This window comes from Bubalus bubalis, chromosome 7 (genome assembly GCF_019923935.1).
Source record: "Bubalus bubalis isolate 160015118507 breed Murrah chromosome 7, NDDB_SH_1, whole genome shotgun sequence".
Classification (NCBI taxonomy): domain Eukaryota; kingdom Metazoa; phylum Chordata; class Mammalia; order Artiodactyla; family Bovidae; genus Bubalus; species Bubalus bubalis.
The window spans coordinates 14,485,838-14,511,086 of NC_059163.1; the positions used below are offsets into that span (position 1 = coordinate 14,485,838).

The 25,249-nt window shown below is 47.7% G+C and overlaps 1 protein-coding gene across 4 annotated transcripts in view; it reads right to left on the bottom strand.

Moving 5' to 3' along the window:
• The window catches only part of JAKMIP1 (janus kinase and microtubule interacting protein 1), a 158,181-nt gene that overhangs the window by 123,134 nt on the left and 9,798 nt on the right, over positions 1-25,249 (bottom strand). Inside the window, exon 1 of one of the 4 annotated variants that reach the window (XM_044945662.2) lies at positions 5,456-5,638. The exons of the other annotated variants lie outside the window; for them this stretch is intronic. The gene's annotated coding sequence lies outside the window, so the exon portion shown is untranslated. Of the gene's footprint in view, positions 1-5,455; positions 5,639-25,249 lie in introns of those variants that run through there. 4 annotated transcript variants of the gene reach the window in all.

The window sequence follows — 25,249 nt, forward strand, 5'->3', positions numbered from 1 at the left end:
TATACCCAAAGGTGGGATTGATGGATAATATGGTAACTTTATTTTTAGTTTTCTAAGGAACCTCCATACTGTTCTTCATAGTGGCAGCATCAATTTATACTCCCATCAACAGTGTAGGAGGGTTTCTTTTCTCCACACCCTCTCCATAATTTATTTGTAGACATTTTGATAATGGCTGTTCTGACCAGTGTGAGATGGGACCTTGTGGTAGTTTTGATCTGCACTTCTCTAATAATTATCAATGTTGAATATATATGATTTATTTTTAAATTGACTTTTAACCATTAGGCAAGGGAACTAAACAAAACCCTCAAGGCTGAGAGGAGCCATGTCCATGCCCACAGCCTACCAAGGACAGCTGTAACCAGGCCTGATCCAAGACATTAAACCATTAACTATGGCCTCCAAGAGGCAGCCTCAGAGCAGGTGTCAGGAGAGGGAAGGGCAGAGAAAGTGAGGCAAGGGGTTGACAACACACAGGGGAAGCAATGGTCAAAGTGTTGCCTGAGGGCCAAAGCAGACCATAAGCAAGACCCAGAGCCAGTTCATGGCACACAGCATCCTTCAGATGCTGCAAATGGATCTCACTCACATGACCAGATGTCAATGTCACAGCGCAACACAAGAAGCTCTGAGTGCTGAAGAACCAGAGCCTTTCCTCAAAGATGGAGGGAATACAGCCCAGGACTGTCTCAAGTGTTTCAGACGCATGTCTCCAAGTGCCATCATACCTTCCTGCTAACCCACAGACATTTCATAATAAGCAGCCCAGAACTGGGCTCCCCACTTCCCATCCTTACATCTATGCTTCTCTCAAGTTCTTCACCCCAGGAAATACCCCATCAGCCCCCCAGGCCAGAAATCTGGGTGTCCTTGGGCTTCCCTGGTGGCTCTGATGGTAAAGAATCTGCCTGAAATGCTGGAGACCTGGATTTGACCCCTGGGTCAAGAAGATCCCTTGGAGAAGGACATGGCAACCCACTCTAGTATTCTTGCCTGGAAAAATCCCATGCACAGAGGAGACCGGCAGGCTACAGTCCATGCGGTCGCAGAGTCCAAGACCACTGAGTGAGTCCTTCTAAGCTACTAGCTAATAACAACCACCAGATTATTCTAACATCAGTGATTTTCAAACTGCTGTGCACCAGAAGCCCTGGAGCCTAATGAATCTCACAGAGGCCTAAAGTTCCCCCATGATTCTCCTGCTCCTTATGTTTCAGAGCTGCTCCATTTGATTTATCAGTAATAAATAAACAATAAATAAATAAAACGCAGCTACTGATCTTGAGGGGCACTCCAGAGTGTCAGGGTGCTGTGCAAGCCATTTATAAACATTATTTCTCAGGCAACTCCTTGGAGCAAATAGTTTATTTCCCTCACATTATAGATGAAGGCAGAGCTCAGGAAGGTTAACTAAGTTCCAGGAGGTCACACAGCCCAGTGGGGAGCAGCAGAAGCGGAATCTCTTCAGACTCTCTTTGAGCACAAGGCGCTTCACCTCGCCAAGGGCAGGAATTAGAGGCTTGGAGCACGAGGCCGGTCCTCAGGACCTACGGCCAGCAGTACAGGAGCCTCAAGGGGCCAGGCACAAGCTCTCAGTCCAGGGCAACTGTTCCTAGCCCTGCTGACCACTGGAAAAGCCCAGAGAATTGATTGTTCATACCCGTGCCCAGCTCCACCTGGCCATTGAATCAGAACTCTCCAGGGGCCAAGATGGTATCATATTCTCAACTACCCGAGCAACTAGGGTTAAAAAAAAAATTGGCTCCAGCAGGAGTTCTCAACCTTGGCTGAAAATTCCTGATGCCCAGGCTCTGCTCCGTCTCAGTGACTCAGCATCCTGGAGTGGGGTACAGGTCTCAGTGGTTTTTTAAGGTCCTCAGGTGATTCCAACGTGCAGCCAAAGCTGCAGCCGCTGGTTTTGGGCCTTGCCTGTTCCAGGTGTGGCCTCCAGGTCTGGAGCACTGGCACAGCCACGGAGCTTGTTAGAAATGCAAGATTTCAGGCCCAACCCAGACCTGCTGAATCAGAAATGTGGGGATAAGTTCAGCCAGTCCTTCAGGTGCCGCTGATGCTAGTTCAAGGGTGAGAATCTCTTGCAACTCAAAAGTGGGTCCACAGACCAGTAGCATCAGCATCCCTGAGATCTCGTGAGATACAGGGTCTCAGCCCCCCATCCCCAGACCCACTGACTCAGAATCTGCATTTTAACTAGATGCCCAGGTGAGTCAAGCACACAGTGAAGAGAGGATCTGCCCTTCTTCCCCTTTCCCTGCTCCCTTCTGCTCTGGATTAGCTCTCATCTAACCAGGAAGGAGGCCACGGTCCTGATGCTCTGGTGCACACAGGCCACTGGAAGGAACAAGGCTAGAGACACGCGAGCCTGGGTTACACGCTGACTGACTCAGCAACTGAGAGCGGGCCCGGGTGACAGCTTAATGTAGTGCTTCTCAAACTTTAACGCGCTTGAGAACGACAAGCTCCTTGAATGTCCCTTAGCTGGCCCATCCCCAGTAATGCGGATCAAATGGGTTGGGCCCATGAGTCAGCATTTCCACAGGTGATGTCATGCCGGAGGTCCCAGGATCACACTTGGCTAACCCTGATTTAGTGTGGATGGAGGAGGCTGGTAGGCTACAGTCCAGGGGGTCACAAAGAGTCAGACACAACTGAGTGACTGCACTTTCTTTCTTTCTTTTCTGAAGCCAATCTATCAGGGTTCGAATCCAACTTTAGCATGCACTGACTGTGCAGCCCTGTGTCCCACCTGGCAAAGGAGCCTAGCGGTGATTCCAACCTCATAACTTGTTATGAAGAGGTAGTAGACTGACAACTAAAGTGCTTACGTGAGTGCCTAGTACAAGTGGACCCATAGCTTTAAGTTTTACTGCACACACAGGGATTCTCTATTAGCTCAGCTGGTGAAGAATCTGCCTGCAATATGGGAGACCTGGGTTCGATTCCTGGGTCAGGAAGAAGGAAACAACTACCCACTTCAATATTCTGGCCAGGAGAATTTCATGGACCATCTAATATAGTCCATAGGTCGCAAAGAGTCGGACACAACTGAGCGACTTTCACTTTCACACTACCACCAAAACCGCAGCCACCACCAATCCCTACCATCGGCACCTCCCACCACCAGCCCTACTACGACATCACCCTCACCACCACCATCCTCACAACCATCATCAATACCATCCCCATCACCATCGTCTCCACCACCAACACAATATTACCATCACCTGCAACACCACCGCCTCTCTCACCACCACCATCACGTGTAAATCCTGTGCTGCTCCAGCCCTGGCCTGGGCTTCTTCCTCACCCCAAAGACCCCCAGGGGGCCAGCCTGTACTGGGCCTGGGGAAAAAGAGAGCACCCAGCCCTGGCCCCACCCTTGGTCACTCATGACCCATCCCACCAGCCTGTCCCACACAGGGCATTAATGTGAGGACAGCCAGGGCGCATGGGAGCCTCAGGGTGGCCTTGGCCATGTTCCCCAAAGTGACTTTCTGTCCCTGGATGCCCAGGGCCCTGGGACTCTCTTCCTCAGGGCTAGAAGGAATGTGTGAAGGAGGAGGCGTCTCTTACCTTATCAGTAACCAATACCCATCACCACAACCACCCTCACACCACCACCAATACCAGCACCATCACCATCACCATCACCATCACCACCCCACCACCCCACCACCCCACCACTCTATCAGCATCATTTCCACCATCACTACCATCACCACCGCCACCAAATTATCATGATCACCAACACCCATCACCAAAACTACCCTCAAACCACCACCACTACCAATACCACCACCACCAATACCATCACCACTGCCAGCACCAACGTCACTTTCACCGCCACCTCCATCATCAGCGTCACCATAATTACCACCATCACCATCACCACCCTCCCCACCACCCTCCCAGCACCACCATCATGACCCCCACCACTGGGTATTCACAATACAGCCCCAGTTATCAAAGACTGTTAGCCTAGGTGGACAGGCAGACAAGAGACTGGGAGAGAGAGAGAATACAGAACCTCCTGTCATGTAGACCAGCAGCCCCCAACCATTTTGGCACCAGGGAGTGGTTTCATGGCAGACAATTTTCCCATGGACCTGTAGGGGGATGGCTTGGGATGATCCAAGCACACTGCATGTACTGTGCACTCTATCTCTATCATTATTACATCAGCTCCACCTCAGATCATCAGGTGTTAGATCCCGGGGGCTGGGGACCCCTGCTTGGTTAGACCAACTCAGTTCAGCATTTGTTCAGAGACAAATGCCAAGGAAATGAATGCAAAATAGTGATGGGTGTGGGAAGGTGGAAGAGGGATCTTTACATGTCCTGCATGTTGGTGGTCCAATCTCAGAAACCACCTAGACCAGGTGAGACTAGGGCTGTGCTTCTTTCATTTCATTTCATCTTCATTTCATTTCATTTCAGCTTCATTCATCTTCATTTCATTTCATCAACTCCCGGTACAGGGCCTGGCCATGGAATCAGGAATGAGTCCAGACTTGACTTTTCAAAGTCACTTTCCTACTCAGTTTATGCTTCCATTAAATAGGGAAAATGCTAATTTCAAAGTTGCTGAAGTATATATTCTTACAGAGCTATGAAGATATCTAATAGTTAAGCATTATTGATATTCATCATTAATAACTGAAACTAACAGAAAAGCTGAACTTCTCACTTCTCCACAGGCTCCTCAATTGACGCTGACCACTCTTCCCAGGACACACACCACACCACTAGAGAATTCTCAGCCCACTCTCTTCCAGTAATGAAAATCCTCTGAAATCTCACTCCAATGTTCTAATATCTATAGTCCTGCCTTCAGGCGAGCTGCGACCCCCTCAGCCTGAACCGGCAGGCGAGCTCAGGACAGCTGCCCAGAGCAAGTGATGCTCCTGTCTGCACTCCCCAGCACACTAGCTGAGATGCCAGCCCCTCAGCTTTACATCCTGCTGATCTTTCAACTTCCTCCAGCTGGCTATGCCCTAGTCCCTTGGCACCAACCGAGCAATCTGCAGACAAGATTAATAAATCCCAGCTGCAGAAAGCAGTGCCTCTAATGAGGATGGAGCCAGGACAGGGCAAGATAACGAGACCCAGGCCAGTCCCACATCTAAATCCTGTGCTTCTCCAGCCTTAGCCTGGGCTTCTTCCTTGCACCCAAGACCACCAGCAGGCCAGCCTGTACTGGGCCTGGGGGAAAAGAGAGAACCCAGCCCCGGCCCCACCCTTGGTCATTCATGACCCATCACACCAGCTTGGCCCACACAGGGCATTATTGTTAGGACAGCCAGCCAGGGCATGGGAGCCTCAGGGTGGCAGTGGCCATGTTCCCCAAACTGACTTTCTGTCCCAGATGCCCAGGGCCTTGGAACTCTCTTCTTCAGGGCTAGAAGGAATGTTTGAAGGAGGAGGCGTCTCTTACCTGCAAGGTTCTGCTCAGGCAGCATCCTTGCCCAGGATGTTGGCCCTGCCCATCTGTTCACTCCACAAACACTGACTGTACATCTCCTGGGCTCCCGGCTTGAGTACAGACGATGGAATGGGAACAGCTGCTGCCCCTGCATTACCCACGATCTGGCAGGGGTGGTGGCTTATAATCAGATGACTGCAATGAAATAAGGTCTGCGCTCAGAACCTGGAGGGCTTCCTGGAGAGGGGAGCCCTTAAGTCATGTCTTCATGGAGAGGTAGGGATCCCAGATTAGCAAAGGATAAAAAAAACAAAGACACCAAGCCCTACTATGTGTGTGTGAATTTCTATGTTCCCACAAGCACGGGGGAAAGTTCTGGGGTTCCACATACCATGCGTTACCCCACATGAGATGGAGAGAATGTATTTATTTCTTTATTCTCCTCTTTGTTTGAATAGTTACAGTAAAAATAGGACTTTAGCAATTTTAGAAGGCAACACAATAAACATGTAAAGCAAGAAGAGAAATGAAAAATTTAAGGAAAGTTGACCCAAAAGGAACGATTCTGAAAATGAAATGATTTCTCTAAAGAAGGTAGAATGAATTCTGTCAAAAGTCTGTGTCTCTGATTCAAGACTGGTCCCCAGGAGGCTGATCAGAATGGAACTGTGGAGTGAGTAGTTCTCTCCACCTAGAGGTGATGGAGATGCCGAAGAGGCCGGAGACCCAAGGGTGGATGGTGAACAGAGCCGAGCCTCACCAAGCCTCTCCCGCTAGGAGTACAAATTGAAAAGTACAAACTTTTCAATTTGCAAAGTTTCAAAACTGCAGAAAAGTCCCAAGAATAGTATAGTGAACTCTCCACATCTTCCTTAGACTCACCAATAGTTCATAGTTCCCTCTGCTACTTTATCGATGTTTCTATACATAAAAGTCTATTTTTATGAACCACTTGAAAATAAATTGCAGACACCACAACAGCTCACCCTCAGTGCTGTGGCTTTCATCTCTTAACATCAAAGACATGATGCGATCACAACACAATTATCAAAACCAGGAGATTTTATCACTGATACGTTTCCCACTCCAATGTATGTCACCAATTGTTGCAGTGATGTCCTACTTAGCAAAATGATTCTTTTTCTTGACCCAGCACTTTAATTAAAGAGCAGTTGTATGCAGGGTGAGGTCATGTCTCTGTCAGAGGTACTCCAAACCATAAACTTCCCCAAATAATCAAGTGGAAAAGTAAAACATAAAGACAATCAGAATAATAAGCCTCATTAGAATAATCTTTGACAAGTAGTAGGACAGGGCGGCTGGAAAGGGTTCTAGGCACTGTGATCTAGGATGATGAACCTTCAGGTGATACCAGCCCTGGTCTTCGGCTCTGTGTCTAAGAAAAACACAAACCACACGCCCCTGGGCATGACAGTGGGGTCCTTCTGTCCTTGGGAGCTGGCAGCCTGGGTCAGGTGGGCCACAGTGCAGAAAAGCAGGGGATCTGGGCTACTACCTCTCAACTGCTGAGTCTACCTGGAGAAGTCACATAGACACTGTGGGCCTCAGTTTCCCCATCTGTAGGGATGGAATCTGTCCACTTCCTCACCCTCTGCCCCCTCATTCATGGCCACTCTGAGCCCTGCTGAGTTCTGATCCAGAGTCCCTGATCCGAGTGTCTACCACTACGTTTCTGAGAATCTGAAACTGTAAAATATATTCGCAGACTGTCGCTGGTGCCTCACTGCCCTCAGGGTGAAAACCAAACCCCTTGGCTTGGATAAAGCCCTTCCTCATTTGTCCCCTCCTTCTCCTTCCCATGAATCCCCTGAGACTCTCCTCACCAGTATCCCAACCAATGTCAGAAAGCAGCAGCCCTAACTAGCAGCGGTGTTTTCTCCAGAGCACTGATTGCTAAAGCCATGGAGGCCCAGAGAGGTTGAGGAACTGGCCCAAGTCCAGCAGCTCAGGAGTAACAGAACTGAGGCACCAAGAAATACGCTCCAAACCAGAGCCCTTCAGCCCACATGAAAAGCAAAGTGTTTCATTGACACAGGTCTCGACCTGCATGCTGCCTCTGCACAATGCTGGAAAAGATACTAAAACAGTGGTTCAGAAGGTGCTGGGAATAAAGAGGAATGCTGGTGGCTTTTTCTTTATGAAATGCTTTCATTACTCCTGTATAGCTTTAAATTTCACAGTGGAACAATAATAGTAACTAAAATTCCACAAGCACTAAGTGATGAAGAATCCCACAAACATCTCACTATCACTACATCACTGATACACTATGCACAGGAAGCAGAACTGGTGGCCTGATTTCAACTGGGAGCTCATCCCAGCATGGCGGGCATCGGCAGGATTTCCCACTCAGCTCTGCCCAGGCAGGTGGATGCTGCCTTAGACCAGGACCCTGCCCACAACTGGAGCATGCCTACCAATCCTGGACTCTCTCTGCACCTGGAAAAGATTTCCGATTTTTTTCCTTTCAATTGAAGTAACAGATGCCTTATGTGTGTGCGTGTGCTCAGTTGTGTCTGACTCCTTGTGACCCCGTGAACTCTAGCCCCCCAGGCTCCTGTGTCCATGGAATTTTCCAGGAAAGAATATTTCAGTGGGTTGTCATTTCCTACTCCAGGGGATCTTCCCAACCCAGGAATCGAACCCACATCTCATGTCTCCTGTATTGGCAGGTGGATTCTTTATCACTGTGTCACCTGGGAAGCCCCAATAGATGCCTCATGGCTCCCTTTAAAGAGCTTAAGAGACTAACTCTATATTTATTTAATGATTATTTTTAATTCTATCAAGACCCATTATCCTCTCTGAACCCCAGGTTCTTCATCTGTATAAGAAATAGGAACACTGGCATCCAAAGGGCTATAAGTGAAACTCCTAATAGCAGAGGATGTGTTCTGCTCAGTAGATATAGTGACAGACAGCATCATTACCACTTTCTGACAATCTACTCAGTGTCAGATACCAGGTACTAAAGCTACATAGATGAAGAAGGCACAGTGCTACCCTGGAGTGATTAGAGGCCTAATGTTGGGGGGTAGGAGGCAGGGGGAGGACAATAAATTCCTAAAGGGCTAGTACTTGACCCTGAGCACAGCAGGAAGCCACTGGAGAGGTTTATGGCCAGGAGGACAAGGTCAAACACCCATGCATTTCTGACTGCTTGCTCAGGGTCAACACGGAGGGCTGCCTGGAGGGGGCCCCCAGGGGCAGAGACAGCGTCCTGAGGCTGTGTGTCTCTCCCTGATAGGGGATGAAGGAGCCTGAGGTGACATTATGGATGTGAATAGTTCAAGAGGCAAAACCGTAGGAGTATAGTCCAAGTGAATGAGGACAAAGAATTACTAAAGCTTGAATTGAGCTGTGTTTCACATTTTGAAAAGTGAAAAGAAAAGTGAAAGTTGCTCAGTTGTGTCTCTTTGCGACCAACCGACCCCATGGACTGTAGCCCACCAGGCTCCTCTGTCCATGAGATTCTCCAGGCAAGAGTCCTGGAGTACGTTGCCATTCCCTTCTCCAGGGGATCTTCCTGACCCAGGAATCAAACCTGGGTTACCAGCACTGCAGGCGGATTCTTTACCATCTGAGCCACCAAGGAAGCCCTGTATTTTACATTTTAATCTAATTTTAAATCTCTTCAAACATTTACCAAGCTCCTTATCACTCCTACCCCAGGGCTACTTTTCTACAGAAATGGGAAGCAGCACAGTTTCAAGAAAACCAAGAGGATTGGGGCAGGGGTAGGGGGTAGGGGGTGGTGGGTGGGGGTTGGGGGTGGGGAGGTTAGGGGATTAGGTGAGATAACACTTTCCTGTTAAAAAATATGGAAATGGAGGTTCTCTGAGTCAAAGGACTGGCACTGAACATGCAGGAAGACTGGGATCTGAACACAGATCTGTCAGGCCCCAGGGCTTACTCCATAATATCACGCAGTGGGTGACTCTCCTAGCATCACTGACAGCCTGGGTGGCCAGCAAGAGTTAAAGAGTCTTTCAAAATGGCGGGCACAGTCTTGTTGTCATGAACAGGGACACCTACCTGGACACCCACTGTCATCCAGCAATCAGGAAGGGAGTTCAGGAAGGGAGGCTGTGTTGGCAGTCAGACATCAGTCTTCCTCAAGAGAAAAATATTTAGCAAACACTTATGTAGAGAAGGAGTGAGCCCCACACTCGGACGGGATGTTGAGAAAGGCCACCTGGTCCTACTTCCCCATTGTACTGACGGGACATGGAGCCCAGAGAGGGTGTGTCTAATGCAAACGTACACAAGGAGGCGGGATTTGAACCCAATCCTCTGCTCTCCTTACCCTGGCCTCATGCTTAACCAAGTAAAGGTGTATAAGCGACATTACTGCCTGCTTCCGCAAGTCCTCCATGACCGCCAATGCTCCTGCCCCTGAAAACCTGCGCCTCCCTAAAAAACCCTGGACTTCCCTGTCAGACCCCAGGTTGAATCCTGGCTCCATTTCTTACAGCCTGTAGGACCAACATCAAGTCCTGTTACCTGAGCCAGAGAAAATTCTGTCTCCGGAGAATGCTCCATGGATTACGAGAATTTAGGCGACCCCTGTAGGGTCTGCTAAGAAAAGCAGCCCCTTCCATGGATGGACCCAGAGAGCAGTCAAACGATAACGGCTGCCTTTCCCTGAATGTCAATGCCAAGCCCACTGCTCTCCTCCAATGCCACCACCTACATCAGAGCCACCATCTTATTTTCTCATTGGCTGGGAAGCACTCGGCTCTGTCCTAACTGAGCGTCTCGCATGCTGCAGGTCATCCCTCTGTCCAGACTTCTCTGTTCCGCCCCTTTCAAGCCTCCTCAACTCCAAAAGCAAATATGTGCACTAAAGCGCTGAAGTTACCCCAAACACCTCAACTCCGACTCAAGTCTCCCCAACTTACAGCCAGTCTGGAATCACTTCCTGCCACTGACTTTTAAAGTTGAGCCTGACTCCTCCCCTTCCGCTTTTTATCACCACCCCGCCTCCTTGGCCACGCCCACCACCTGCTTCCTGTCCCTGTTCCAAAGGAACAATATGATGGGAAAATCTTCAGCAGGGATTTCTGCACTTAAAAAGAAGGGCAGCCTACAAAGTTGGTGCAGTATGGACTCCAGTAAAATATAAAGCTAGCACATGTGTTGAGAGGACAAAAAAAAAAGAAAAAAAAAAAAATATATATATATATAAATAAATAAATAAATAAAAATTAGAGGTGCTTTTCAAATTCTTTTTTTTTCCCCCAGGAAATGAAATCTTGTTGTGCAGTCCACATGAATCTGCTCTTGGAAGGACCCACTCCCAAACCTCAGCCTGTTATAATCCCCTTGCTGAGCCCACCCAGAAAGGTCCAGCATGGGTGGAGAGAAGGCAAAGCTCTCCTGCTTAGGGTCCACCATTCACTAACTCTGACTGTTAATGACTTATGTAACCTCCTGCAGCATCTGTTTCTTCCTACCTTCTCTGAATGGTGGTTCAGAGACCCAGAGAGGAGCATAAAGCATCCATCCAGGGGTTACTCAATAAATATCACAGTGAAAAGGCAGACTGGATGGATCGGGACAAGACGGTCCAGACCAAGTCCGGGGTGGCTGGCTTGGAGACCTCATCCCATCTACCACCACCTGCCTCCTCCACCTTCCAGAAACCCGCAGGTGCCATCAACAGGACAATGCTGCAAAGCCACAAACCCACAGGAAACCAGGCCTCTTGCCCCACACACAGCTACCTCCTCTGGAAAAGGTGACCCTACCCATCCTGCCAGCCAGAGAACAAGAGAAAAGTGGCTGAGGGTGGCCCAGAGTCAGTCTGCATGGGTCTCTTGAGGCCTGACTCCTTTCCCTGAACCCTAAAAGCAGCAGTTAAACCAAGAGCTGCCATATATGAGAGCCTACTCTATGCCAGGCAATGTGTTGGGGATACCCATCTCAATCCATCCTCAAAACCTCCTTGTGAAACAAGTAACAATATTATCCCCATTTGACATATAAGGAAACTGAGGCTCAAAGAGATGAAGTCGCCTGCCCAAGGTCCACAGCTTGTTTAAGTGGCAAACCAGGACTGAACCCAGGTGTATCTGACTCTAAGGCCACTTTTTAGGTGCCTAAAGAATTGTCAGTTTCGTCTTCTATCCCCAGGACCCAGCACTATGCCAGGCATGTTCTTAGAAGGCATCCAGGAACATTTTTAGGAAGGAAGAGCAAGGCTCCTTCCTGCAAATTGTGCCATCACCTCCAAGAACAAAGAATATTGACAGGATATATCAAACGTCACCAAATTAATAGCAACGCTTATATAAAACAGTACAACTTTTTCAATCATGAAAAACTTTCAATATCATCAGAAAACCACCTACTTCAGTTCCCTACTAAACATAAACACAATTATTGATAAAATTGCTACTCATATTCAGGACCCACGTAACAAAATTCTCATCAACTAGAGGAATGAGAAATCGGAAAAGAAGTTAGTCAAGGCTGTATATTGTCACCCTGTTTATTTAACTTATATGCAGAGTTCATCATGAGAAACACTGGACTGGAAGAAACACAAGCTGGAATCAAGATTGCCAGGAGAAATATCAATAACCTCAGATATGCAGATGACACCACCCTTATGGCAGAAAGTGAAGAGGAACTCATAAGCCTCTTGATGAAAGTGAAAGTGGAGAGTGAAAAAGTTGGCTTAAAGCTCAACATTCAGAAAACAAAGATTATGGCATCCGGTCCCACCACTTCATGGGAAATAGATGGGGAAACAGTGGAAACAGTGTCAGACTTTATTTTTCTGGGCTCCAAAATCACTACAGATGGTGACTGCAGCCATGAAATTAAAAGACGCTTACTCCTTGGAAGGAAAGTTATGACCAACCTAGATAGCATATTCAAAAGCAGAGACATTACTTTGCCAACAAAGGTTCGTCTAGTCAAGGCTATGGTTTTTCCTGTGGTCATATATGGATGTGAGAGTTGGACTGTGAAGAAGGCTGAGCGCCAAAGAATTGATGCTTTTGAACTGTGGTGTTGGAGAAGACTCTTGAGAGTCCCTTGGACTGCAAGGAGATCCAACCAGTCCATTCTGAAGGAGATGAGCCCTGGGTGTTCTTTGGAAGGAATGATGCTGAAGCTGAAACTCCAGTACTTTGGCCACCTCATGCTAAGAGTTGACTCATTGGAAAAGACTCTGATGCTGGGAGGGATTGGAGCAGGAGGAGAAGGGGACAACAGAGGAAGAGATGGCTGGATGGCATCACTGACTCGATGGACATGAGTCTGAGTGAACTCTGGGAGTTGGTGAGGGACAGGGAGGCTTGGCGTGCTGCGATTCATGGGGTCGCAAAGAGTCGGACACGACTGAGCGACTGATCTGATCTGATCTGATGAGAACATGGTGAAACTTCCTTTAGAACATTCTGTGCATGCGAGGTTTTCCTTTTTCTTTAGCTTTTCACTGTAAAATCTTACCAGATCCTGAATGAGAGAGAAACTTCGAGGTGGGAAAGAGCAATGGGAACCAATAACTGTGCTGCAAGGGAAATAAAGCATCATGGCAGCACCAACGCTCGTCTCCCAACAAATAGAATTTGATACAATTCAACAAATATGCACCCAGTAGTACTAATCCTAACAGTCACTGATTATGTAACAGTCTATACTAGAAATTCTTCCAAATGCTCCAAATTCTCTATAATTCCACAGCCCCATGACATGGGTATTATTAGTGCCCCGATTTAGTGTTCAGGCAGAAAAGACAGAAGTACTTTGACTGGGTGACATAGCTAGCAAGTAGGTGTGGGAGGCTGCGCCCAAGTGGTCTGGTTCCAATGTCCACATTTTTACTGGCTCTGCTATGTAGCTTCCAGGTGTCAGATATTGTGCTAGGTTGTAAAGATAGAGCCACAGGCAAGCCCAGGCACTGCCTCATCCACAAAAAGTCAAAGAAACTATGTTTATAATAAGAAGCCACAGCCATTCTACATACCTGGGGATAGATGGGTGCCACTCCTTAGGCAGCAAGAAGGCATCAGGTCTTTACATACATAATCCTGGTTCTCACAAGGTCCTGGAGAAGCACAGGTTGTTTTCCTCATTTAATAGGGACACAATTTCAACTGCACGCAAGTAAAGGACTTGCTTAAATCCTCACCTGAATACAAAGTGTTTGCTCTTTCTGCTGCTATTTCTTGCTGACTCTTCACAAACTCCCTGCACCATTTTGGAATCTCCCCTTTGTTAATGTACAAGGGCCCCTTAACAAGTCCCAGAAAAGGCCCCAGCCATCAGGCCATTTCTCTCTCACCTCTCTTGAAATGAGTCACATAATCACACCGCTGAGAAGAAGCAGGGTGACTGGTGACTTTCAAGCTAAGAGCAACTTCTTTTGTGGTTTCCACATCCTTTGTACACCAGCCACTCAATGGGGCTCAATATGCTTAGGGCACTCCTCACCAGACAACTACAGAGCACCTGCTGTGTGCACAGTTGGAGGAGGGGCACACAGAGCTCATCTACATCCTGGCTTCTCTCAAGAGAATGACTCCAGAGCTGATGCACAGGGCTGAGCTGAAACAAGAGGGGTGAGACCGGGGGTTTGCTACAGGGCTGGGGTGCCTGGACCAAGAAGAACGTATGGCCAGATTACTCACTGCCAGGTTACTACCATCACAGGGAAGGAAGAGGCTTAAGGATGACGTCATCTGGTGCAGACATCTGCCCAGTCCCGTGAATGTGATGGCTCAGAGCTGTGTGTCCCAGTGGTGACCCCACCCGCATGAGGAGCTCAGCTGAGGCAGGGAGGCAGGCGAGGAAATGAGTGTAGCAAGCCCAGGTGATAACTGCAGACCCGGGGCTGTGGCTCCCAGGAGAGTGTGAAGAAAGAGACATCTGACATGCACCCAGGCAGGAGTGAAATGCAGACATGCAGACAAGGCAGCAGGGGTCTAAGGAAGGTTGAATGGCATTGAGGCAGGAAGAGCAGGAGCACGCACTCCATTCATTCATTAATTCATTTGTTTATTCACTCATTCACTCAACATTCCAGTGGCTGCCCGTTTCCAGGCCCTGTCCTGGGCACAGAGGCCTCAGACACAAATCCCACCCAGGTCCTGGACTCCCACCAGTGTAGAAGAAAAACTATGAAAGACAGTAGCCTCACAGTTTGGCCAAATTTTGGACAGAAAAATATGCAGGGCCTAGGGAGTCAGGAAGTACCCGAGGATATGAGCCTGAGCCACCTTTAGAGGGGGCAGAAAGGGTGTGCTATGGCAATGACATAGATGTACAAAGACAGGAGGAATGAGGGCAAATTCAAGGAAGACAGATTGTTCCATAAGGCAGGGGGCAGTGTTATGGACTGAATGTTTGTGTCCCCCACAAATTCATATGTTGATCCCCAACATCATGGTATTTGGAGATGAAGCCTTTGGGAAGTGATTAGGCTCACATGACAGGATCAGTGTCCTAATAAGCAGACACACAAGAAAGCTTACTTCCTCTCTCTCTGTCCACTTCACAAATGCACAGTGAGAAGGCGGCCACCTACAAGTCAGAAGAGAACTCTCACCAGAATCAGCCAGCACCTTGATCAGCCCCAGAATTGTGAGAAATGAACTTCTGTTGTTTAAGCTGCCCAGTCAATGGTATTTTTTCTTATAGTAGCCAGAGCAGATGAAGATAAAGGATGAAAGCAAGAGCATCAAGAGATGAGGCCACAGATGCATTGACAGGGGGGTGGGCTTCATCCTAGGACACAGGGAGCCCACTGAACAGAGGAGTGACACAGCCAGGTGTATGGTTTCTGAAAGACATCAGCCTTTCTCGGTATGACTGATCATCCTTCCAAACACTCCCAGTAACCCAGTAACCCAAGGTCCGTTTTGAGGAAGAAGTGAGTGGGCAGCACCCTTAGATTATCCTTGGAGAGCACTGGACACTCAAGGTCTGCTCACAGAGACCTGGGAAGTGAGTGTGGTTCTAATGTGGCTCTTCCTCCAGCCTGGCTCAGCTCCATCAATGACAGTCCTAGAGGTGCTTCCTTCCCAGGACATGGTCCTAGGGATGTGAGGACATTTGGAGGCTGAGACAGAACAAACAACCCAATGTGATATACTGAGGAGCAGATGGCAACACAGAGACACAGGTGTCTGTGAAGAGATGGCAGCCAGTATAGATGCTTTTGAACTGTGGTGCTGAAGAAGACTCTTGAGAGTCCCTTGGACTTCAAGGAGATCCAACCAGCCCATCCTAAAGGAAATCAGTCCTGAATATTCATGGAAAGGACTGATGCTGAGGCTGAAGCTCCAATACTTTGGCCACCTGATGTGAAGAGCTGACTCACTAGAAAAGACCCTGATGCTGAGAAAGAGTGAAGGCAAGAGGAGAAGGGGGTAACAGAGGATGAGATGGTTGGATGGCATCACCAACTCAATGGACATGAGTTTAAGCAAACTCTGGGAAATGGTGATGGACAGGGAGGCCTGGCGTGCTGCAGTCCATGGGGTCACAAAGAATTGGACAGGACTGAGCGACTGAACAACAACAACAATAAGCACCTAAAAGAGAGCAGACCATCAGGACTGAGGGGCACTGGGAGAGGGCGACCAGGCCTGGGTTCCAAACCACATTCCACGGAGCCCTGGTCCTCCCTGAAGGTGCTTAGGGATCTCAAAGATCAGGGTGCTGGAGCGACAATGTTTGATTCTTTTTTTTTTTTTTCTGGTGCAATAATTTTAAACTACAGACAGAGCATACAAACTCAAATGAGATGCACACCAAAAGACTCCAGAGCATGGACCTGAGCTACTAGGTGAACACTCAGCTTTGTGCATTTCTTGGGGTTGAGACTTTCCTATCATGTCCAGGAAAATGGATCCCCAAAAGGCAAGACAAGTTGTTGACAAAAACGCTACCATTTGCAAATGTGGTGGGTAAAAGATTCTCAAACCAGAATAGTTTCACACCCACAATAAAGCCCAAGTAACACTCCAAACTTAATTTTGAAAGTTGTATTCATCAGACCAACCTCACCGTTCTCACGGGCTGACTCATAACTTGAAACGCTGTAAGTTTAAAGTCATAAAATAAATGTGATGGTAAATTAGTGCCTCCCTGTTTTGTATATTGGGGGAGGAGATTAGCTGTTAAAACAATTAAAAAAAAAAACAACCCGCTTCATTATTACAGATGGGCAAACAGACCCAGACAGAGGGAAGGGTATTGTGTCATTCTACTATTATATTTGATTATCACCCTTGCTCAGTGGGCTTCAGGAGAGCAGAAAGCAAGTGTCCAGCACACAGCAGGCACTCCACAAACAACTGTGTAGAGGAAGGACCCTTGCAGAGCATTACAGGCAGGGGGTGGGCAGAACTCAAACCCAAGCCTGTGACTCCCGGCTCAGGGTTGGTTTCACACTCCGCTGCCTTCACTCCTTTCCTAGAAATGATGAAGCAGTCCACGCCCAGCACCCTGAGGGACAGCGTATAGAGTAACAGGGCCAGGCCTCCTTCTGCAGGAAGCCACTGACAGCTGACACACCCATCACTCTGAGCACCAATTTGAAATGTGTGCTTGCTTAGGTGGTTTGTTATTGTTCAGTCGCGAAGTCTCCTCTGAACACACTGCAGCACACCAGGCTTCCCTGTCCTCCACTATCTCTCAGAGTTTTCTCAAACTCACGTGCACTGAGATTGTGATGCTATCCAACCATCTCATCCTGTCACCCCCTTCTCCTGCCATCAATCTTTCTCAGCATCAGGGTGTTTACCAATGAGTCGGCTCATCCCATCAGGTAGTTAAAGTATTGGAACTTTAGCTTCAGCATCAATCCTTCCAATGAGGACTCAGGGTTGATTTCCTTTAGGATAGCTTCCCTAGTAGCTCAGTTAGTAAAGAATTCGCCTGCAATGCAGGAGACCTCAGTTTGATTCCTGGGTTGGCAAGATCCCCAGAGAAGGGATAAGCTACCCACTCCAGTATTCTTGGGCTTCCCTTGTGGCTAAGCTGGTAAAGAATCCACCTGCAGTGTGGGAGACCTGGGTGCGATCACTGGGCTGGGAAGATCCCCTGGAGAAGGAAAAGGCTACCCACTCCAGTATTCTGGCCTAGAGAATTCCATGGACTGTATCATCCATGGGGTCGCAAGAGACAGACACAACTGAGCGACTTTCATTTCATTTCCTTTAGGATTGACTGGCTTGACCTCCTTACAGTCCAAGGGACTCTCAAGAGTGTTCTCCAGCACCACAGTTCAAAAGCATCAATTCTTCAGCACTCAACCTTCTTTATGGTCCAACTCTCACATCTGTACATGTTTGGGTGGAGAACTATCCTTTACATGCTATGAATTGAGGTCCCGTAGTCTCACCTACAGATCCAGCAAGATAGTAAATGTGATTCATCCTTATTGGAGGGAATCAACCAGTTGCCAGCTATTTTAGAAACAACCCGACTGTGTAACTACAAAAGAAGTGGGGGACCAGTTCTGCCTACTCTGATTCTCAAACTGGAGGGAGGGCGGGTATCAGAACTCCCCAGACAGATTTAGTTAAAACCCAGACTTCTGACTTTTAACCCAGTGTTTCTGATCCAGGAGCTCAGGGTGGGGCCTGAGACAGGCATTTCTGAAACGTTCCCAAGCAAGGATGCTACTGCTGGTCCAGGACCCTCCTTGAAGAATCACTGCTGTAATCTATTCATTACAAAATCTCCTTAGTGTGACTCATTAAGGCAGGTCGTGGAAGCCTGGACAGGTAGGTCCTCCTAAGACGGGGAGGGTGGAGAAGGCAGAGGACGAGGCATTCTAGGAAGTGAGCAGTGTGAGCAAACACACTGGAAACGGCGGGTAAGGAAGTCAGTAGTTCACTGTGGTCCAAGGGGTGACGAGGAGCAATGGAGGATGAGGAGGGAGAAAAAAGCGGGGGCTGGAGATGACAGCCTGACAAGGGTGAAACTGAGCATCAGCTGTGGACCAGGCCCTGTGTTTGCTGCTATTGATTTCCAATTTCATTGCAGTGTGGTCAGGGAACACACTTTGTATTATACCTATCCTTTGAAGTCTATTGAGTTATTTGACAGCAAAGCATATGGTCTATCCTGGAGATTGATCCATGGGCACTTGAGAAGTATATTCTTGGTGAAGAAGTGGAGAAAAGGGCAACCTTGTGCACTCTTGGTGGGAATGTAAATTGGTGTAGCCACTATGGACAACAGTATGAAGGCTCCTCAAAAACTTAAAGATAAAACTATCACATGATCTGGCTTTTTCTGCTTCTGGGTATTTATCCAGAGAAAATGAAAATACTAACTTGAAAAGATATAGGCACCGCTATGTTCACTGAAGCATTATTTATAATGCCCAAGAGATTGAAAAATCCTAAGTACCCACTAGGTTGTCCACTGGCAGCTAGTTCCCTGGTTGTTCCCTGGTGGCTCAGATGGTAAAGAATCTGCCTGCAATGTGGAAGACCCAGGTTTGACCCCTGGGTCAGGAAGATCCCCTGGAGAAAGGGAAAGGCTACCCCCTCCAGTGTTCTTACCTACAGAATCTCATGGACAGAGGAGCCTGGTGGGCTACAGTCCATGTGGTCGCAAAGAGTTGGACACGACTGAGCGACTAACACTTTGACTTTCAAGTGTCCATTAGTGGATGAATGGATAAATAAAATGTAAAATAGATAGATATAAAATGGAATATTATTCAGCCACAGAAAAGAATGGAATCTTGCCATTTGTGAAACATGGATGGACCTTGAGGGCATTATGCTAAAGTGAAATGAGTTACACAGAGAAAGAAAAATACCACATGCACCTCACTTATATGTGGAATCTTAAAACAACAACAACAAAACCAAACTCACAGACACAGAGAACAGACTGGCGGTTGCCAGAGGTTGGGGGTGGGGGTTGGGTAGGAAAGGGGCAAAATGGGCTTAGGAGGTCACCAAGCACAAAGTTCCAGTTACAAAAGTCATGGGGATGTAATACACAGCATGGTGACTATAGTTAATAATACTGTTTTGTATATCTGAAACTTGCTAACTATAGTTCGTAATACTGTGTTGCATATTTGAAACTTGCTAAGAGAGATTATCTTAAAAGTTCTTGTCACAAGAAAAGAAATTTTTGGTAACTATATATAGTGACAGATGTTCACTAGACATTGCAGTTATCATTCCATAATGTATACAAATATCAAATCATTATGTTATACACCTGAAACTAATGTATTATGCCTCAATTATACCTCAATTAAAAATATGTTATTTATACACACACACACACACACACACACACACACACACACACACGGAGATCTCCCTGGTGGCTCAGATGGTAAAGAATCCGCCTGCAATGTGAGATTGATGAGTTTGATCCCTTGGTTGGGAAGATCCCCTAGAGGAGGGCATGGCAACCCACTCTGGTATTCTTGCTGGGAAAATCCCACAGAGAGGAGCCTGGTGGGCTACAGTCCATAGGGTCGCAAACAGTCGGATATGACTGAATGAGCACAACACATATATACACGTACATATTCTGATGTTGTTGGTGGAGTATTCTATTGCTATCTGTTAAGTCAGATTGGTTTATAGTGTAGTTCAAGTTTCTATTTCTTTACTGATCTGTCTAGTTGTTCTATCCATTATTTAAAGTAGGATATCGAAGTATCCAACTATTACTGCTGAATTATCTACTCCCTTCTTTTCAATTAGTGTTTGCTCCATATATTTGGGTGTTGTGCTGTTAGGTGCGTATGTGTTTATAATTGTTAAATCTTCTTGTTGAATTTACCCTTTTACCATTCAGTATCAGTATCAGTTCAGTCGCTCAATCGTGTCCAACTCTTTGCGACCCCATGAACCGCAGCATGCCAGGCCCCCCTGTCCATCACCAACTCCCGGAGTCTACCCAAACCCATGTCCATCGAGTCGGCGATGCCATCCAACCATCTCATCCTCTGTCATCCCCTTCACCTCCTGCCCTCAATCTTTCCCAGTGTCAGGGTCTTTTCAAATGAGTCAGCTCTTCGCATCAGGTGGCCAAAGTATTAGAGTTTCAGCTTCAACATAAGTCCTTCCAATGAACACTGACCGATCTCCTTTAGGATGGACTGGTTGGATCTCCTTGCAGTCCAAGGGACTCTCAAGAGTCTTCTCCAACACCACAGTTCAAAAGCATCAGTTCTTCGGCACTCAGCTTTCTTTGTAGTCCAACTCTCACATCCATACATGACCACTGGAAAACCATAGCCTTGACTAGACAGACCTTTGTTGGCAAAGTAATGTCTCTGCTTTTTAATATGCTGTCTAGGTTGTGTAATTAAATGTAATTATAAAATATCCCTCTTTATCTCTGCTTTTTTATTTTAAATCTATCTGGTATGATAGCAGTGAGTAGGGCATGGCAACCTAACCCAGTATTCTTGCCTGGAGAATCCCCATGAACAGAGGAGCCTGCTGGGCAGCAGTCCATGTGGTTGCAGAGTTGGACACGACTGAGCGACTAAGCACACGCATGTATCAGTATAGTCACTGTCACTTTCGTATAGCTGCTCTTCGAATGGTGTATATTTTTCCATAATTTTACTTCCAATCTATTTGTATATCTGAGTCTAAAGAGGTATACACCTGTAGACAGCATAAAGTTAAGTCATTTTTAATACAGTCTAACAATCTCTGCCTTTTGATTGGTTTGTTGAATCCATTCACATTTAATGTTATTAATATTATTGATATAGTTGAGTTTACATCCTCCACATTCCTTTTTGTTTTCTATATGTCCCATGTCATTTTAGTTCCTCTATTCCTCCTTTACTATGTTATTTTGCCTTAGATGAATCAGACCAATGTCAGCTAGAACTTCAAAGAGCTAACTCTTTTTAATTCAGATACAAAATTACCTCTCCAACAATTTTTAGGTTCTTAAATGGTTCACTTTCTAATCCATCCTGATTTTTTCTCTCTGGTTCCAGTAAACAGAAGCAAATCAATTATTCACCCAGTAGTCATGGAACACCAACTACAATAATGTCCATTACCAGCTTCCTGGGATGGAGAATTTGAGGCTACAGTTTGACCTTCCCACACAGAGGAGGGATAGAGCCATTCACAACATTTGGAGGATCATGTTCATGACGTGATGATGAGAAGTGTTGTAACAGTTCAGTGCTCCAGACCACGGTGGAAAAGGATGGTTCCACGGGTATTTTCAAGAGCTATGGCATTGCTTTCACAGACCTGGCACAGATGCTAACAAAGATCTAATGAGCAAGAGACTTTTCTACAGCTGCGACAATGAACAGGTAAGACACCACAAAATGATCAGCGCACATGCCTGCCTGGGAGTGTTAACACTCCTCCCCACCAACCTCCTTGTCACTTGACCTCTTAGTTTACCTACAAAGCCCTCTGTTCCAGAAAGCGAAACTACAATCCAGGAGCTTATGAATTATGAAAGCTAAAATTTACAATGTATGTTATAAACACCTGAGGTTTGGGGCACCCAGAACTCCTCCCCCATTTCCTAGCTGGGGCACTCCCAATTTCTGATATCCTCTCCAGCTACAGGATTGTTTACCTATTTCAGTATGAAGTGTCTTGCATCCATCTTGCTAGTGGTAAAGAACCCATTTGCCAATGCAGAAAACATAATGAGATGCGGGTTCCATCCCTGGTCAGGAAGATCCCCTTGAGGAGGGCATGGCAACCCACTCTAGTATTCTTGCCTGGAGAATCCCATGGACAGCTATAGTCCATAGGGTCACTAAGAGTGGGGATACAACTGAATGGACTTAGCATGCATGCATGAATGTCTTGCAGGCGCCTTTAGCCATGTCTATAGAAAACTCGGGGGATCTGTAATGCCCAAGCCCTCATAAACTGGACTTGTCCTGGATATTTGGAAAATTTCCAGGGAGAGACAGATCATACAAGTAAAACACCCATTTGCCCAATAGTTTAAACAGGTTAGGCAGAATCTGGGGGGCATCCGGGCCTTTGTTTAAAATAAGGTGTCTGGTGAACCTCTTCTGGCCCTGATCCTGAAAGGCTCCAAGACTTGCCACAGAAACCCAATTGCTGCCAGGCTTAATGAGCTCACTTGCCCAGCTGCCCTGGCACACGAAGCAGACCTGCCAATTTCCAAAGAGAGATGTGCCTTCCAGAGCATGTTCTGAGGTGCAGCTTTGGAGAAATGGAAAAATCAGACCACTTTAACAAGAAGTATGACCTGTGAACACAAGAACATGATTTGGATTCTGAAGAACGGCTTTCCAACATTTTTTTTTTCTGCCCTAAAGTAAAAGCAGGGTGCACGGTAAGGCAGTGAAACCCCCCTGTGCAGAAGGAAAACTTTATTAAATTCCATAGAAGCTTCACTCGAGAAGGTAATGGCAACCCACTCCAGTATTCCTGTCTGGGAATTCCCATGGACAGAGAAGCCCGGCAGGCTACAGTCCATGGGGTCACAATGAGTCAGACATAACTTACAGACTAAACAACAACAGAAGATGCTTCACGACTGTCATCTCGGGACTGATGGAACAACCAGGGATGTTTCAGTCGCAAGTACTGAGGCATCCAAGGTTTGGAGAGTAGATGTCACTAGAGGTGGCCGCTGCCATGAAGGAGTGGGGCTTATTAAGGGCAGAATGGACTCGATGCAAACAACAGAGAGAAGAACCAACAGCACTCGGTTAAGGTCCCTCCCAACACTGACATTATAGGCAGATGAAACATACTGATTTTTCATTTCCTGGCTCAGACGTGAAGACAAATCAGTCATCATACTATCAACACCAAACACTGAGGCTAAAGGCCAAAAGCTATTGACCACCCACGGTGGCCCGACCCTGTGCTGGGCTGTGGGAGGCCCCCTGTGGACCAGGCAGCATCTCCACTTGCTGGAACCTTCTGTCTAGCAGGAAAGTCCAGCAAATCACTGGCAGCTGGAATACAGAATCCAAGGCAGCAGGAGCCCCAGGGACACAGGCAACATGGCCTGCAAATGTGGAAGTACTGTCAAGGAAGGTTTTCTGGACGAAATAAGGCTGATGATGGACGCTCAGCACATGTGGAGGATGTTCATCACGTGAATGGGGTAGGGAAGACTAATGGGCAGATCTGCCAGAGGGACCGGCATGTGCAAAGGCCAGCACTCAGGAACGGCAGGCAGACAGTATGGCTGGATGCATGCTCTGGTGAAGGCCTGGGAGGACAGACGCAGGGGCAGGCCATGACACCCTGGGCAGAGCAGGAGGAAGCCTCTTTAGTCTGTTCCTCTGCCTCCAGGCTCTTCCTGTCTTAATCCAGCCCCACTGACTTCATTCACTGTATCTTCACTTGAAGATCAAGCTGATAGGTCCCTCCTGGGGCTCCACCATCCAAGCTGGGCTTTGGAGCCTGCAGGGTTTCACAAGCGGGGGTGGGTGAGGGAGCTGTTGTGGGCAGAGGCAGCTGGCAAGCAAGGGTCTAGGAGAAGGGACAGTGCTTAGGAGAGGGGTACCATTCACTGGGGGAGATACAGGAATTGAGCTGGAAGCAGGCCACGGGGGCCTTGAACACAGGTGAAGGTGGCTGCACTCTTTTCAGAAGTAATCAGCAACTGTCGGAGTAGCCAGAGATCTGACCCCCCATCCCCACCACTGCGACTTCCACGTGGGCAACCTCAGGTAAATCACTCGTTCTCCAGCAATAAGTGCGGCCCAATGAGGGCTGGAGAGGAAGACTCACTGTCGCCGGCAATAACCCATTTTCACTTACACATGTGCAAGGCCCACCCCTAAGCCCCCACCCAGCAGGCGCACAAGGTCAGGCACCTGCTGGCAGGTGTGTGTGTGTGGACGATGAGAATGCCCCTGACCCGTGAAAAACTGGGACAAAGCCTCCCCGGGCATTTCTCCACGTGAAGCACACGCACCTGGCAGGGGTCCGGGTGTGACCCTCACCCCTAACGCCAGAGCTCCCAACGGTGAAGTGATTTGTCTCCCTCGTGGCTTCTGGCAAGATCAAGAGGAGCTCAATACAGCCTCCCTCCCAAATGCAGAAAGCAGAGAAGATGCGGTCTCCAGCAGTGAAGGTGCACAACACCAGAAGACAGGCTTGCCACGACCAGAGCGTCAGTGGCCCTCATCCAATCAGCGCTGACCATGGCGCAGCCCCGCCCATGAGATGCTCAGAAGCGAGATCTCCGTATTCCCGGGCAAGTGAAAGTCGCTCAGTCGTGTCGGACTCTTTGCGACCCCATGGACTATACAGTCCATGGAATTCTCCAGGCCAGAATACTGGAGTGGGTAGCTTTTCCCTTCTCCGGGGGATCGTCCCAACCCAGGGATCAAAGCCAGGTCTCCAGCGCTGCAGGCGAATTCTTTACCAGCAGAGCCACAGGGGAAGCCCACATTCCCTGGGGGGGCCTCTGAGAAATGAACTGAAAATTCTTCACAGAACATAAAAATTCTGGTACAGTTATTATATGCAGAGGGATGAAAAACGCCAGAACCGGTGAGTGGAGGCGACTCTGAGTAGAGTGGCCCAATGTTTCAGCGCTCTCGGGTCATCCCAAAGTGTTCATCTTGGCTGCCAGTTACAGAGCTTATCATGCCCCAGGCTGTAGGTGGATTCACCCCAGCTCTCCTCACAGTTCAGTTCAGTTCAGCCACTCAGTCGTGTCCGACTCTTTGCGACCCCATGGACTGCAACACCCCAGGCTTCCCTGTCCATCACCAACTCCCAGAATTTACTCAAACTCATGTCCATTGAGTCGGTGATGCCATCCAACCATCTCATCCTCTGTCGT